The 17,752-nt window shown below is 35.4% G+C and overlaps 1 pseudogene; it reads right to left on the bottom strand.

Annotated features, from left to right (window-relative positions):
- Positions 1-924: 924 nt before the first annotated feature.
- The window catches only part of LOC116854826, a 51,271-nt pseudogene continuing 34,443 nt past the window's right edge, over positions 925-17,752 (bottom strand).

The following is a 17,752-nucleotide window of genomic DNA, read 5'->3' as shown; positions in this document are numbered from 1 at the left end:
ACAACATTGATAGTTAAGCAAAATAAGTTAATCACAAAAGGACAGATAACCATATAATTTCTCTCATAGGAAATGTCTAAAATGGAAAAAAAAATCATAGAAAAATAAAATAGGGGATGCCTGGGTGGCTCAGTTGGTTAAATGTCTGTCTTGGGCTCAGATCGTGATCCTGGGGTCCTGGGATTGAGTCCCGTATCAGGCTCCCTGCTCTGTGGGGAATCTGCTTCTCCCTCTGCCTGCCACTTCCCCTGCTTGTGCTCTCTCTCTCTGACAGATAAATAAATAACATCATTTTAAAAAGAAAGAAACAAACAAACAAACAAACAGGTGTGCTTATGTGGCTCAGTGGGTTAAGCCTCTGCCTTCCACTCAGGTCATGATTTCAGAGTCCTGGAATTGAGTTCCACATCGGGCTCTGTGCTCAGCAGGGAACCTGCTTCCGCCTCCCCCTCTACCTGCCTCTCTGCCCACTTGTGATATCTCTCTCTCTCTCTGTGTCAAATAAATAAATAAGTAAATAAATAAAATTTTTTTTAAAAATGGTTAAAAAAAGAAACATAAAGTAGAAAACTGGTTGCCAAGGTATAGGGACACAGAAAAAGATAATTAGTATTTTGTGGTTATAAAGTTTTTGTGTTGTAAATGAAAAGGTTCTGGAAATCTGTTGTACAATAATGTGAATATACATTTTTTTAACTTTATTAAAATATTGAGTTTATTTCAAATACATATTTTTATCTCTACACTTCCATTTGTCTGGCCACCACTACTACATCTTATCATGACATTCCATACATACTTAAAACCAAGCAAAGGGTGGAGTTCCATCTTTAAAAACTAAACAGGCATTTTGGAAAACACATTCTTGGTAATGGAACCTAGACAACATTTATCAGACATGGGAGGGAAAGTTCTCACTCTGCATTATAAAAGGGATAGCCAGATATCAACTGTATCAATTATTACAGAATGAAAGAAGACTGAAATTTTAACAAACTGTTTAAACTGTTTTCTTTGAGAGACTTCCTCCACTGCCAGAGATCTTCAGTAGCCTCTCAATTAGTCACCTGGAAGTGATTATTCATATAATTGATCAACTTGCCTTCCACTATGGGAAGAAAACCACTTTTTTCTATACTTGCTTACCTTTTTGCCTTAATGTCTTCTACAGAACTAGGTCCATGGTGTTTTGGGAGCTTTTCCTGTTTTTTGAAATATTCTTGACCTGTCAGTCTTGGTGTTGATGATTTTGAGTTTTTCCATTCTGGTTTGGTTTTTGTATTTTTATCTGGATTTCCAACCCCCCCTGTATTTTTCTGGATTTTTTCTTTCTGGATATTGTATTTTTATCTGGATTATATTTTTATCTGGATTAACATGTATAGATTTCTTTGCTGGAGGCTTTTCTTTAGCTTCCTTCTCATCATCATCTTCAGGAGCAGCAAGTTTTACTTTTTTCTGTGGAAACTTGCTACCACTTCCAGGGACAGAGCACTTTCCAGATCTACTAATGAGTTTTACATCCTTTGTCTTCTGACTCCACATCTTCTTCCAGAGCTACTAAGCTCTGTCCACTAATATGAACAGGCCCTGAAACACATCTCAGCTATAAGACCACACATGGTGTTATTTCAAAGCCCCCAAGGGAAACTGCTGGCTGTACAGACATTTTTAGAGTTGTCAGTGTGACTTTAATTGGATTGACTTCATAATTCATTGCCTCTGCTTCAACAATGTGTAATTCATCCTTTGCACCAGCTCCTAATTTTCAACATTATCCACCTTAAAATGGTAATTTTTTGTCAGCCTTTCCTTCACAACCAAAAAGATAGTTCTAACACATGCTACACTATGGATAAACCTTGAAGACTTAAAATAAGTGAAATAACTCAGCCACAAAAAGAAACATTGTATGCTTTTCCTAAAAGGGGGTTCTGAGAGTGGTCAAATTCATAGATACAAAAAGTAGAATAGAAGTTACTATGGGGGCACCTCAGTGGCTCATTCGTTAAGCATCTGCCTTCAGCTCGGGTCATGGTCCCAGGGTCCTGGGATCAAACTCCACATCCGGCTGCCTGCTTGGTGGGAAGCCTGCTTCTCCCTCTCCCACTTCCCCTGCTTGCGGTCCCTCTCTCACTGTCCCTCTCTGTCAAATAAATAAATAAATAAAAGAAGTTACTATGGGCTAAATGGAAAGGGGAATAACAAGTTAATGTTTAAAGGATACAGAGTTTCTATTTGGGATGATAAAAGTTATTGAAAAAGATAATGGTAAAGGGCACACAACATTGTTCATGTGCTTAGTATACTAAATTTTATATTTATAGATGGTTAAAATGGTGTATATTATGTTATTTTACTGCAATTAAAAAATGGAAACTAGGGGTGCCTGGACTGCTCAGTTGGTTAAGCATCTGCATTTGGCTCAGGTCATGATCTCAAGGTCCTGGGATGGAGCCCCCCCCCCCATCGGGCTTTATGCTCAGTGGGGAGTCTGCTTCTCCCTCTCCCTTTGCCCCTCCCCCATGCTCTTGCTTTCTTTCTTGCTCTATTTTTCAAATAAAAAATAAAATCTTTTAGAAAATGGAAATGAATATGAGTTTATTATGGGAGCTCTTTATAACAGGAGGACTATAGAAGGTATTTATACTTAAGCTAAATGGGAAACATTTTAAAAGAGAGGAAAAGAATTAATAAGGAAATTTATGTGGGGAAGGAAATTGTGTAACAAAACAGTGATAAGTATGACTTGAAATATCTGAGGAGTGTCAGAATAAAGTATGGAATCAATTCTAGAGATAATGAGAGGAACCACATAGTTTTAATCATTGCATAGAATGTTTGCTCACAATAGTACATTTATTTGTTTGCTTGATATTGTCCTTTAGATTTTGCATAAATGTTTTCTACACTATATGCTTTAGTATATTTGATAATAAGGTATACCTTCAGTAAGTATTTAGAAACCATTTCCTTCCTTTGTTCCTTCCTTCCTTCCTTCCTTCCTTCCTTCCTTCCTTCCTTCTTAGTTTTGATAATATTTCTCCACTTCTCTGGCATCAGAATCAGTAATCAGCAATCATAGCAGAGATACTTGATATTCAGAGACAGGGTCTTTTTTTCCCACCCTAAATCCCCCAAGCTATGTAGCCAAGCTGCTTCTGGAACACTTGCTGAGCTGCTACTATGGCCACAGGGCTTCAGGATAGTAGGTGCTACTATGCTAAGAGCGGAAATTGACTGAAATTAACTTGTTTACCTTACAAGCTTTCTTCTTGAAATTGTAAGACTTCAGTAGACTTGGGTTCTAATATAGTTACCTTAGGCAGATTCAGCCATTGCAATTTTATCTCAGTAGGGAGACACATTCCTGGTGCTTCCTACTATGCCATTGTCACAGATAATGATATATACACACACAAACACACATATACACATATACATATATGTGTGTGCATGTATACATATATGTATCCATATATGGCATAATGTATACATTTTATGTATGTATATATAAGATGATATCTTTAAACTGTTAAATGTAATTTAGAGAGTGAGGGGAAATTTAGAGGAATATAATATAGATCCTAAAATTTCTTGAAATGTAAGTCAATCAAGTACATTCTATATGTGGGGTACATATTTTCTAACAACTAGAAGAAATGAGAAAATTTGGCAATATGTTGATGAATTTAGGTCATGAAAATCCAGGATTATTATTTATTAAATATTTGAATTTGTGTTTGTATGTGTGTATAACCCTCTGATTATGTATTGTTCTAATCAAGTTGATAAAAGAAGAGGCACCTAACTACAAGTGGAGATCGTTTTATGATGCATTTTTGTTTTTGTCTCTGGGGAGTGTGATGGTGTAATTCCACATACTGAATTTCCAACTTCCATATAAATTTCCTTATTATTGCTGGATAACTTTGTTGTTGCTTTCCCTCTTTTTTGAGTATTTATTTTATGCTAACATTTTTACTGCATATTAAATGACTATAAAAACATAGGTCAGTTAAAAGTGTCCATAGAGCACAGAATATGCTGCTAGAAAATATTTTGGAGATGTGCCTAGTCACTATTTACATTGGCACTTGCAGTCTGCAGTATAATCAAAATGAGTTAATGTAATGTTGCACTAAGTAAGCAGGTGGCTTAATTTTGCAGGAATTAAGCAGTCAGTAAAATAGGGAATTTGAATTTGGTCCATAAGCACAGGAGTTGCTTTAGTTAACAATGTTGCCAAACTTGGAAAGGACAGCAAGATGTGTTTGTGTGTGTGTGTGTGTGTGTGTGTGTGTGTGTGCGTGCGCGTAAATGAAAGGTAATAGAATATGAATATGAACTTGTTAGAAAATCAATATTGGAGGGGTGCCTGGGTGGCTCAGTGGGTTAAGCCTCTGCCTTCGGCTCAGGTTATGATCCCAGGGTCCTGGGATCGAGCCCCAATTCAGACTCTCTGCTCAGCAGGGAGCCTGCTTCCCCCTTTCTCTCTGCCTGTCTCTCTGCCTACTTGTGATCTCTCTCTCTGTCAAATAAAGAAAAAAAAAAAAGAAAGAAAATCAATATTGAAAAACAGATCACATCTTGATGATTGAAAGAAATGCTAATACTATGAAATTTATTTCTTCCAACAAATGAAACAAAGTGGAAAATTCAAAAATGTTTTAAGTACATTCATATATTTTATTTATAATTTTATATATAATAGAATATATAGTAAAGGTATATCTCAACAAGTTGACTTTATTATAAGACTAAATAATATACATTAAACTGATGTTTAAATGCATAATAGAATGTGTACTTTATATGCCTTATTTATATTTTTTCAACATCTTTATAAAATACTAACTTAAAAAAAATATTAACTTTTAATTTACTATGGGGAGAGTACAATGTATTTGGTCAAAGCAATGTAGCCAAAATTAAGCATCTAATAAGCTTCCAGCTAGGATTTCAAGACAGTCTTTCTTTCTGATATCAAGGTTCTGTGCTCAAAAAGTTGTTAATGTTCCTATTTACTTAAGGAATGAGCATCAAGGGGATGGATGAAGATTGAAGAGGGCAGTGCTTACTCCTGTCTTGATCTGAAAGAAATTGCTGAAGTAACTTTTATATTTAGAAGAAAAGGAACATTATATTTCTAAGCCAGATGGGAGGGAACAATAGAAAATATTGTGAACAGAGAAATTATTATGGGCAAAGATACACAGGTTGATAGTTTTTTAGGAGACATGCCACACAGTCCAAATACATTTTGTGATGTAATTTATAATCAGAATGTTAAGGGCTTTCATTGAGTTTGTAAGAAGAAAGTTGAATTATAAGATGAAATTACAAGGGATTTATCAAATGAAAATAGACTCCCTATCATAATTATATATGTGTGTATATGTCCATAGTATATATTTTATTTGTTTACCCCCACAAGATTTCAATTACATTAGATTCAAGCAATTGCATTAATTTGGATGTTGAGTTATTAAGGGCCGTGTTGAGACTTTTTTCAATCAAGTCCATTCACATATATGTTTTTTCTCCTCCACATCTTTAACAATGATGAGACCCATCTATCCTGTGGTTTATGGCAGTATGAGCCAAATTGTTCTTTTAATTCTACATCTTGGGGCACCTGGGTGGCTCAGTGGGTTAAAGCCTCTGCCTTCTACTCGGGTCCTGGTCCCAGGGTCCTGGGATCGAGCCCCACATTGGGCTCTCTGCTCGGCAGGGAGCCTGCTTCCATTCCTCTCTCTCTGCCTGCCTCTCTGCCTGTGATCTCTGTCTGTCAAATGAATAAATAAAATCTTTTTTAAAAATTCTACATCAATCATTTTTATGATTTATTATTTTCTAGAAGGAACTAAAATGAAAATCCAGCAAGTTAAAAAGATGAAAGTCTTTTGAGTCAGAATTTTTTAGATTCCTGCCTAAGCCCATACTTTGAACAAGATAGTTAACTCTCCAAATTACCAATTTTTAAAATCTGCCAAATAGTGAGGAACTTAGTTCTAATGATATTGCTTAGTTCTAATGATATTGCTATAAGAAAAATTTAAGGAGAACACACAGCAGTATGTGATCAAGGACTATTAGTTTGTGTGTTGTTTTTTTTTTAGGATTATTAGTTTCTGTCTTTTCACCATGTCTACTCCTGCTCATTACTTTGAACTAGGATCAATAGTCATTGATTTTTGTCTAGAACATACTGTACTACATGTAGCAGCTTAATTTGGGTTTGATATAGATAGTCGAGACCAAATATGAGGTTTTGTTAGATCAAGATCATGAACAGAGCTTGAATTATTATTTTAAGCCTCCCCCATCATTGGTAATATAGTGAATGCGGTTTCAGAAGGCATAGTGATCATCAACGTACAGTTTGATAGTAATATCAAAATGTTTTGGTCGTATTCTCAATTTTCAATTCCTTTCAGATTCTCCAAAACCAGTCTTTGAAAAGGAATAGGGCTTTAGCTTCTCAACCTATACTGAATACTGAAATCATGTAGAGAACTTCTAAAACAATAGATGACAAGGTAATCGCCCATATCAATAAAGTCTGTGTGTCTGTAGATAAAAGCAAAGAATAAATATCAATATATTTTTAAAGATTTTATTTATTTATTTGAGAGAGAGAGAGCACACAAGTGAGGGCAGGGCCAGAAGGAGAAGCAGACTGCTTATCAGGGGGCCTGACACAGGGCTAGATCCCAAGACCCTGAGATCATGAATTGAGCTGAAGGCAGATGCTTAACTCACTAAACCACCCAGGAGCCCCTCAGTATTTTAGAGACCACTCTATTCCTCTTCCCCCTGGTGAATCTACTGTACACCAAAGTTTAAGAATCACTGGCCTTGGGTTATGGTTTCTTTCAATCTGAGGTTCAAACTAAGATTTTTATATGTAGCCTGAAAACCAAATTAAATTAAATTTAGTCAAGCAATAAAATAAACAAAAATAATCTAGTTATTTACTTTTAATTATCAGCTGCTGATAAAGATTATAAATCATCTTTGGATATTTGCAAGTGTGATTATTCATTGTCTACTGTATGAAATGATATAAAACTGCATTTCTGTAATTATAAACACAAGTTTTTAGCTTTCAGGGTTTGGATTCAAAATGGGATGGGTCACAAATGGCAGAAATATAATGTTGGGCAGTCTATCTAAATGCAGATATCTAAGGATTCTCTCCCTGTCAGTTTTCTCATTGAAAATGCAGTGTTTCCTGTTTTTTTTTTTCCATAAAATTCAGCAGAAGGCATGATGACATAATCATCACTGTTCAGCTTAAATGGCTTTTAATTCTATTCAGGAGGACTTTCTATTAGAACTTTTGTAATAAACTCCATTATCAAGTAGATATTACCAGAAATTGTCACTAACTTAAGTTGTATTATTTTGTGAATTCTAGTATATTTCATTTTATGATACTTGATTCCACTTAGTTATTTTCTTTTCTCTTGAAACATTTCTCTAACACTACCATCACTTTGTTCATTACACATTTTATTGCAATTTGTCATTATTTAGGTGGCATTTATTGCTGAAGAATTACAAGTTTTGCCCATATCACTAAGTTTTATAAGCTATATGTATATAAGTCATATGTGCATATATATATGGGCTTCTTTGGTATGTCATGCAGTTTGTTTCAACTCAATGAGCTGTTGGCCATATGTAGACATTGTGTCAGGAAATAGATCTATCACACAAAATAACCCAATTGCCTGCTTAATGGTAAACAAGCTGAAAAGAAAATAGTGAAAGCATAGCTCAAGAAATCATGCCCAATCATGATCATTATGTAGGATGCCTTTTTGTAAGAGTGCTAAGTGGCTTTTTTTTCCTTCCTTTTTTTTCTTTTTACAGTATGATATCAGTATACATATGCTATTAGAAAAAAATTACCATACACATTACTCTAGCAATATGCTTTTATTAATTATTTGAGATAAGAACCATAACATGATGACATAATAATCTAAATATATTCTATATTTTATGTTATATAACTTATATTGTGTAAGAGTTTAAGCCTAGTCACAATGTTGCCATCAAACACTACTGGCAAAATATAAGCTCATAATACATTTTGGATAAATAATTAAAATTTACTATCGATTTAATTTTAAAAAGTACTTGCACAGTCAGATCATGCTGGTTTTATGAACTGTTTATGCAGCAGTGGGGGGACTTCATGAAATCTATGTACATTCTGAATAAAAAGCATTAAGTATTCATGAAGTTATTGTGTGGTGTGTCTGGCAATACAGTATGCATAAATTTATGTGAATATATAAATTGAACTCAGTGTTTTAAATATAAAACAAATATCGCTTACTACTTACAAAAGAACAGTTGATGAAAATACTAGAAAATTTAAGTTTTTAAAAGTAACTAGATGTAGAAAAAAATTGATGGCATATACTACACAATAATTTTAGGACGTTACTAATATCCCAATATTTTTATAAGACGAAATCCTTCAATTTAATTTATTCATGTGACTTTTTGGTACTCAGTGTAATCCAGTAACTCTGAAAAATATGCATGTAATTCTTAACTGATTGTGGGTGCAGAGCCAAAAGCGTATATTCACACAAAACAAATTCCTACATTTTAAAATCACGTCTTAACAAAATTATGTCCTACACATTATCCATAAACAACACTTTTGGAAAATTCAGACTTAATCTTTTCTGTTTAAATTAGATCCAAACTTCCTTCTGTATTTTCAGACGTAATTTATATTATATTTACTGTTTATACAAACATTGAAATTTTTGATGATTCTCTAAATACTTTGTCTTCATTACTCACACTTCCTAACGGAGCAACAATTTCAGAGATTCACATAATGTCTAAAACTTCTCTTTGTTCCTATATCACTTTGCATAGTGTGTGGTAGGATGAGGTATGCATTCTATATTGTTTTCTTTTTTTTAATTAGTTTTTTATCTTTTTATTAACATATAATGTATTATTAGCCCTAGGGGTACAGGTCTGTGAATCACCAGGTTTACACACTTCATCGACTTACCTTCCCCAATGTCCATTACCCCACAACCCTCTCCCTAGCCCCACTCCGCCTGGCAACTCTCAGTTTGTTTTGTGAGATTAAGAGTCTCTTATGGTTTGTCTCCCTCCCCGGTCCTATCTTGTTTCATTTTTTTTCCCTCCCTACCCCCCCACAACCCCCAGCCCTGCCTCTCAATTCCTCATATCAGAGATCATATGATAATTCTCTTTCTCTGATTGACATATTTCACTTAGCATGATACCCTCTAGTTTCATCCACATCATTGCAAATGGCAAGATTTTGTTTCTTTTAATGGCTACATAGTATTCCATTGTATGTATGTATATGTATATATACCACATCTTCGTTATCCATTCATCTGATGATGCACATCTAGGTTCTTTTCATAGTTTGGCTATTGTGGACATTGCTGTTATAAACATTCAGGTGCACGTGCCATTTCTGATCACTACATTTGTATCTTTGGGGTAAATACCCAGCAGTGCAATTGCTGGGTCATAGGGTAGTTCTATTTTCAACATTTTGAGGAACCTCCATGCTGTATTCCAGAGTGGTTGCACCAGCTTGCATTCCCACCAACAGTGTAGGAGGGTTCCCCTTTCTCCGCATCCTCGCCAGCATCTGTCATTTCCGGACTTGTTAATTTTAGCCATTCTGACTGGTGTGACGTGGTATCTCATTGTGGTTTTGATTTGTATTTCCCTGATGCCGAGTGATATGGAGCACTTTTTCATGTGTCTGTTGGCCATCTGGATGTCTTCTTTGCAGAAATGTCTGTTCATGTCTTCTGCCCATTTCTTGATTGGATTATTTGTTCTTTGGGTGTTGAGTTTGCTAAGTTCTTTATAGATTCTGGACACTAGCCCCTTATCTGATATGTCGTTTGCAAACATCTTCTCCCATTCTGTCAGTTGTCTTCTGGTTTTGTTAACTGTTTCCTTTGCTGTGCAAAAGCTTTTGATCTTGATAAAATCCCAATAGTTCATTTTTGCCCTTGCTTCCCTTGCCTTTGGCGATGTTCCTAGGAAGATGTTGCTGCGGCTGAGGTCGAAGAGGTTGCTGCCTGTGTTCTCCTCAAGGATTTTGATGGATTCCTTTCTCACATTGAGGTCCTTCATTCATTTTGAGTCTATTTTCATGTGTAGTGTAAGGAAATGATCCAATTTCATTTTTCTGCATGTGGCTGTCCAATTTTCCCAACACCATTTATTGAAGAGGCTGTCTTTTTTCCATTGGACATTCTTTCCTGCTTTGTCGAAGATTAGTTGACCATAGAGTTGAGGGTCTATTTCTGGGCTCTCTATTCTGTTCCATTGATCTATGTGTCCATTTTTGTGCCAGTACCAAACTGTCTTGATGATGACAGCTTTGTAATAGAGCTTGAAGTCTGGAATTGTGATGCAAACAATGTTGGCTTTCTTTTTCAATATTCTTCTGGCTAGTCGAGGTCTTTTCTGGTTCCCTATAAATTTTAGGATTATTTGTTCCATTTCTTTAAAAAATATGGATGGTATTTTGATAGGGATTACATTAAATGTGTAGATTGCTTTAGGTAGCATAAACATTTTCACAATATTTGTTCTTCCAATCCATGAGCATGAAATATTTTTCCATTTCTTTGTGTCTTCCTCAATTTCTTTCATGAGTACTTTATAGTTTTCTGGGTACAGATTCTTTGCCCCTTTGGTTAGGTTTATTCCTAGGTATCTTGTGGTTTTGGGTGCAATTGTAAATGGGATTGACTCCTTAATTTCTCTTTCTTCTGTCTTGTTGTTGGTGTAGAGAAATCCAACTGATTTCAGTGCATTGATTTTATAACCTGATACTTTGCTGAATTCCTGTACAAGTTCTAGCAGATTTGGAGTGGAGTCTTTTGGGTTTTCCACATATAGTATCATATCATCTGGAAAAGAGTGATAATTGACTTCTTTGCCAATTTGGATGCCTTTAATTTCTTTTTGTTGTTTGATTGCTGAGGCTAGGACTTCTAGTACTATGTTGAATATCAGTGGTGATAATGAACATCCCTGCAGTGTTCCTGACCTTAGCAGAAAAATTTCAGCTTTTTTCCATTGAGAATGATATTTGAGGTGGATTTTTCATAGGTGGCTTTGATAATATTGAGATATGTGCCCTCTATCACACACTTTGAAGAGTTTTGATCAGGAATGGATGCTGTACTTTGTCAAATGCTTTTTCAGCATCTATTGAGAGTATCATATGGTTCTCGTTCTTTCTTTTATTAATGTATTGTATCACATTGATTGATTTGCAGATATTGAACCAACCTTGCAGCCGTGGAATAAATCCCATTTGGTCATGGTGAATCATCCTTTTAATGTACTGTTGGACCCTTTGAGTATGATATAGTGGCCTTCCTCATCTCTTATTATGTCTTTGGCTTAAAATCTAATTGATCTGATATAAGGATTGCCACCCCAGCTTTCTTTTGATATCCATTAACATGGTAAATTCTTTTCCACCCCCTCACTTTAAATCTGGAGGTGTCTTTGGGTCTAAAATGAGTTTATTATAGACATCATATTGATGGGTTTTGGTTTTTTATTCATTCTGATACCCTGTGTCTTTTGATTGGGGCATTTAGCCCATTGACGTTCAGGGTAACTATGGAGAGATATTAATTTAGTGTCATTGTATTGCCTGTAAGTTTATTACTGTATATTCTCTCTGTTCCTTTCTAGTCTACTACTTTTAGGCTCTCTCTTTGCTTAGAGGACCCCTTTCAATATTTCCTGTAGAGCTGGTTTTGTGTTTACAAATTATTTTAGTTTTTGTTTGTCCTGGAAGATTTTTTATCTCTCCTTCTATTTTCAATGATAGCCTAGTTGGATATAGTATTCCTGGCTGCATGTTTTTCTCATTTAGTGCTCTGAATATGTCATGCCAGCTCTTTCTGGCCTGTCAGGTCTCTGTGGATAAGTCTGCTGCCAATCTAATATTTTTACCATTGTATGTTACAGACTTCTTTTCCCGGGCTGCTATTCTTACTGATTTTGAGGGGTGTTCTCTGCACCTCCTGGATTTTGATGCTTGTTCACTTTGCCATATTAGGGAAATTCTCTACAATAATTCTCTCCAATATACCTTCTGCTCCCCTCTTTCTTCTTCTGCTAGAATCCCAATTATTCTAGTTGTGTCATCTTATGGTGTCACTTATCTCTCCAATTCTCCCCTCATGGTCCAGTATTTGTTTGTCTCTCTTTTGTTCAGCTTCTTTATTCTCTGTCATTTGATCTTCCATATCACTAATTCTTTCTTCTGCCCCATTTATCCTAGCAGTAAGAGCCTCCATTTTTTATTGCACCTCATTAATAGCTTTTTTTAATTTCAACTTGTTTAGATTTTAGTTCTTTTATTTCTCCAGAAAGGGCTTTTATCTCTCCAGAGAGGGTTTCTCTAATATCTTCCATGCCTTTTTCAAGCCCGGCTAGAACCTTAAGAATTGTCATTCTGAACCCTATATCTGACATATTACCAATGTCCATATTGATTAGGTCCCTAGCCTTTGGTATTGCCTCTTGTTCTTTTTTTTTTTTTTTTTTTTTTTTTGGTGGTGAGTTTTTCTGTCTTGTCATTTTGTCCAGATAAGAATATATGAAGGAGCAAATAAAATACTAAAAGGGTGGCAAAGACCCCAGGAAAATGCACTTTAGTCAAATCAGAAGAGATCGCAAATCATGGGGGGAGAAGGGGATAAAAAGAAGTTCAGAAAAAAAAAATTTAAAAAAAAGAAAACAAATTTAAAAATATATATATATTAGACTGGTGACTAGAACAGGGTCACCCACCTAATTTTGGGAGTATTTTGGTCTCTTAGAAGAAACTACCTCCCAAAATGTTAAAGAATGAAAAACATATATAAGGGTAAACACAATGAAGGGATGAAATATATCTATAAAGATGAAAAAAACATTTTTTTAAAATTTCTAACAAAGGAGTTGATAAGGTAAGTTGGTTGGGAGAATAAAGAAAAAGAAAGTGGATAGATTTTGCTTGGGCTGGAGACTAGAACAAGCCCAGAGCTAGATTTAGGGCATATTTTGATCTATTAGAAGAAGTTGTACCCCAAATTTTTTAGAAGAAAAAACCCTATGTGTATACAAAAAATAAAGTTAGATACAATGAAGGATAAAACATGACTATAATAACGATGGTTCAAAAAAGATTATTATTGTTTTTTTAATGAAAGGTATTGTTAAGATAAACTAGTTTAAAAATGTTAAAAGAGGAGAGGGTAAAAGTTAAAAAAAATTAGAAGAAGAAAAAAAATTAAATTAAAAAAAATTAAATTAACTGCAAGACTAAGGAATCATGGGGAGAAAGCCATGAATTCCATGCTTTGCTTTCTCCTCCTCTGTAACTCCGCTCTTCTCCTTGGTAAGTGAACTTGGTCTTGGCTGGATTTTTTGCTGATCTTCTGGGGGAGGGGCCTCTTGTAGTGATTCTCAAGTGTCTTTGCTTGAGGTGGAATTGCACTGCCCTTACCAGTGGCCGGGCTAAGTAATCTGCTCGGGTTCGCTTTCGGGAGCTTTTGTTTCCTGAATGCTTTCCATAGAGCTCTGGAGGACAGGAATGAAAATATTGGCCTCCCAATCTCTGTTCTGGAGGAGTGGAGAGCTCGGGGCCCCACTCCTCAGTCCACCCTCAGAAAAAAACGCTCAATCACTCCCATCTCCTTGGCCTCCGGCTGTGCTCTGAGCTCACCCAGCCTGTGACCAAGCATCTCTGTCTCTGGCACACAGCCCTGTCTGGAGTCTCCAAACCCAGCAGATCCCCGTGCTCCCTGGATCTTGTGGGGTCTCTGCTCACACAGCACTGGCCTGACTCTGCCATAGATCACAGTTTAAGGTAACCCCGAGTTGAGAGCTCCCTCCTCAGCTCTGTCTCTGTAGCCCACTTCCCCACTCTAATACCTGCAAGCACTGTGACACTCAGACACCCTCAATCCTTCTGTAACCCCGCAGAACCTAAGACCACACTGTCCCTGCGTGGGTTTCACCCCAGCTTCACTCTGGAGCGATGTCCCTCAGTGCAGCAGGCTTAGAAGTTCTGATTTTGTGCTCCGTTGCTCCTCTGCTTGCCAGGAGCTGGCCCCTCCCCCTGTGGTCTGTCTTCCTGTCACTTTGGATTCACTTCTCCGCAGGTCCTACCTTTCAGAAAGTGGTTGATTTTCTGTTTCTAGAATTGTTGCTCTTCTCTTTGATCTCCTGTTGGAATTGTAGGTGTGTGGAATGGTTTGATAAACTATCTAGCTGATCTCATGTTACCTGATGTTGTCTCAGCCTGCTACTTCTCTGCCATCTTCGAAATTGCATTCTATATTGTTTTCAAACCAATACCAACCCCTAAACCCATCACCCATCTGTCTGAATTAAGTCACTATAATATCTCCTCTGGTCTCAATGGATTTTTAACCTATTACTAACACTACTACTGTAAGGTTTGAAGTCAGAAAAATTTTATGCCAAAATTTCTTTATATTCTACTTCTTTAGTACTCCACTAGAATCACTCTCAGTGGAGAAGTGCTTCTTGTAGCATCTAGAGAAGTTGAGTCCATCACCTTAATTTTATTAGCATGAAGTATGATCCACTCAGATAATAAGGCAATAATATAATGTGTGCTATAACAGAAAATATGCTGTGCAGAAAACATATTACCTCAGTGGCTACTACTGGCCACTTACCAGTTTGTTCCAGCTGCTGTACATAGTATTCACTTCAGTTTTCTATATCATTGAGACACTTAATTTGTTAAAGTTATCTTTCTTTATCCTTATGCTAATAGAGAAGCTCAGGCATTTCTGCTAAATAACTACGAGGTCCATTTTTGTTTTTATTGTTTGTTTTTGAGAGAACAATCTCCTTTCAGACTTGTTAAAAATGATATGAAAAGGTTTATCAGAAGAAAATACAACACTCAATTACTATCAACTTTATTTAGTCAATCCTTCTGGGTACATTTAAATCCTTGTATGAAATTTGTAATGAAAGGTTATGACTGATAAATTTGATAACCCTGTAAATGAGAATTCTAGTAAAACTTTTTATAATTGAAGAAGACATTTAATTGAATAATTTGTAAACTTTTTTGAAAATTCAAAAACAAAACTAGTATAAGGAAATTCAATATGTTGTTAACAAGTTATCATCATCACAAGGACCCTGATAAGAAGGAGACAGGAGAGTCAGAGATGAAGAGGGGGCAGGATGGTAAAAGCAGGGGTGAGAGAGATTTGAAGTTATTGCACGGTTGTCTTGAAAATGGAGGTAGGGATTTATGAGTGAAGGATGCAGGAGGCCTCTAAAGTCTGGAAAAGGCAAGAAAAAGAAACTCTCCTAGGGTTTCCACAACATAGCCTGACAATACATGGATTTTGGATGTTTTGACCTCCGTAATTGGAAGATACTAACTCTGTGTTGTTTTAAGTCATCAAGCTTATAGTTTATTATAGCAACAATAGAAAATAAATACCCTGAAAAAGGACTTTGCCACTGTTTATAAGGTGAGGAATAAATTTAAGAGTCTTATTTATAATTCTAGCTTTTACTTAGGATTTTCTATGAACCATCTCCGAGAGAATCCCATATCTTAGTACTCCAGAAGCAAAAAGATAAAACTTATCCAGGTTTCCTTTTTGTAGCAGTTTTTCTTATACCAATTAATAGAACTGAAATACAGATTGTTATTTAAATATGTTTATTATATTTACATTTTATAATTGAAATAGGAGTTAAAATGTCTCTTTATTAGGCAGATGTTTAGTTGTTTTAATTACTCTTGGATCTTACTTAGAAGACTTAATCCTAACCCTAATCATAAATATTCTTGGTTGTGTGGTGAGCTTTTATCGGTGACTTTTGAACATTCCTCAAATTCTGCCATTCTCAGATTTTTACAAAATAAACAATTATTTTCAGTCTGAATTTAGTGTATTGAAATGTGATCTCAGGAACTATTAAGAGTATTCACTAATGCTCTTTACCTTATAAGCCCTGCTATGTTCCTTCTGGGAATATAATGGGATTGTATTTCCCCAGCTCTTTCAAAGATAAGCATGGCCATTCCATTGGCCAATAAAAAGTGAGAATAAGAAATAGCTGTCAGTATACTATTGAAACTGTAAGTGCCAGTGCACATCTCCTTATATAGACACAGGTGAATAATTGCATGGACATGGGGCCTTCATTAGCCTCCATTCCTTTGACACCTGCCTGTCCCTTTTTAGGCATGTAATGTAAACAAGAAATAAACTTTGGTGTTTTGGGGCCAACAAGATATTGGGTTATATTTTATACAATACAACATTGCAATCTAACCTGATTGATATATTTATTTCGATGATATAAAAAACTACAACATACTTAATCACTACATTTTTTAAATTTTTACCCTCATTGGTTTTGTCCACCATTATTAAGAGATCTATATTCAATATTGGTGATAAATATCTGTATCCTGATTATCTACAAATACATATTCTGTAGAAAGGAATACATTTTAAATATTCAATAAAATCAACTGACTTTCTGTTCATAAATTGAATTTCCTACCTAAAAATTATATCCCCAGGACATAATAAGTTTGGTTTAGCCAGTGTGCCACACAGGTTTGCTCTTGGATTTGACATAAGAAACCTGCAAGAAGAGAATAGCTGCTTGATCCCCAAATGCAAAAGTGTAAATTTTAAAGTTATTTAAAAGGAGAAAATTTGAAGGATTTTATTCGATTGTGAATCTGATCTTTCTCCTTGTTTACAGCCTTACTCTATTCTTAAATTTTTGTCAAGCTATGGAACCCCAACAATATTAAATTCTTTCTGTCATATTCAGTGATTTAATGTTTTTCCCTTGAATACTTCATTTCTATAACAGGTGAGTAATGTGTGAGCCTGAAGCAAAGCTCTAGCTTCCTTCTTCCCAAACTACTTTGCCATTTCCCACTCTCCAAATACACTGAAACACACACTCTCTCTTTCTCACTCACACACACACACACACACACACAAACACACACATATACATGGAGAAATTTATAACTATACACACAGAAATTTATGATTAATGTCCATTTGTCATTAAGAATTTCATATACTACAAAAGAAGCTCCCGTTGAATACTATATAGATAATAATACTTAACTGAAATGATTGGTTTATGCTTTTCTATTTTAATATAGATATAAATAAAATTTATGATATTGTTCTAAGATTACCTAAATTCTAAGATTACCTAAGACAAGCTACATTTTTTAACCATTCTTTGGGTCTTACATTATAACATACACTTATCTACATAGGGAAAAAAAAATCATGTCAGTTTATGACATAACTTGTTTTCCTACTCCATTCTAACTAATTTGCACAGTTCCAAATCTTCATTTCCCCACACTAAATGTTTCTTGCCAGATCATATTTTTCATATTGCACTGGTCTACCTACTCCCCATGTCATGTGTCCATCTACTTCCCATCATCACTGAGTACTGATTTCAGAATCCAATGTGGATTTATTTTATAACAGTTTTATTGTGATATAACTCACATGCCAAACTATACACTTTTTAAAAAGTGTGTAATCCAGGGGGCCCTACGTGGCTCAGTTGGTAAAGTGTCAGGCTCTCTTTTTTTTTATTTTTTAATTTAATTTAATTTAATTTTTTTCAGTGATCCAGAATTCAT

Source organism: Lontra canadensis, unplaced genomic scaffold, assembly GCF_010015895.1.
Source record: "Lontra canadensis isolate GAN:19392208 unplaced genomic scaffold, GSC_riverotter_1.0 scaffold95, whole genome shotgun sequence".
In the NCBI taxonomy this organism is placed as follows: Eukaryota; Metazoa; Chordata; class Mammalia; order Carnivora; family Mustelidae; genus Lontra; species Lontra canadensis.
The sequence above is the reverse complement of the archived record's forward strand: the minus strand, read 5'-3'. Positions and strand labels throughout refer to the sequence as shown.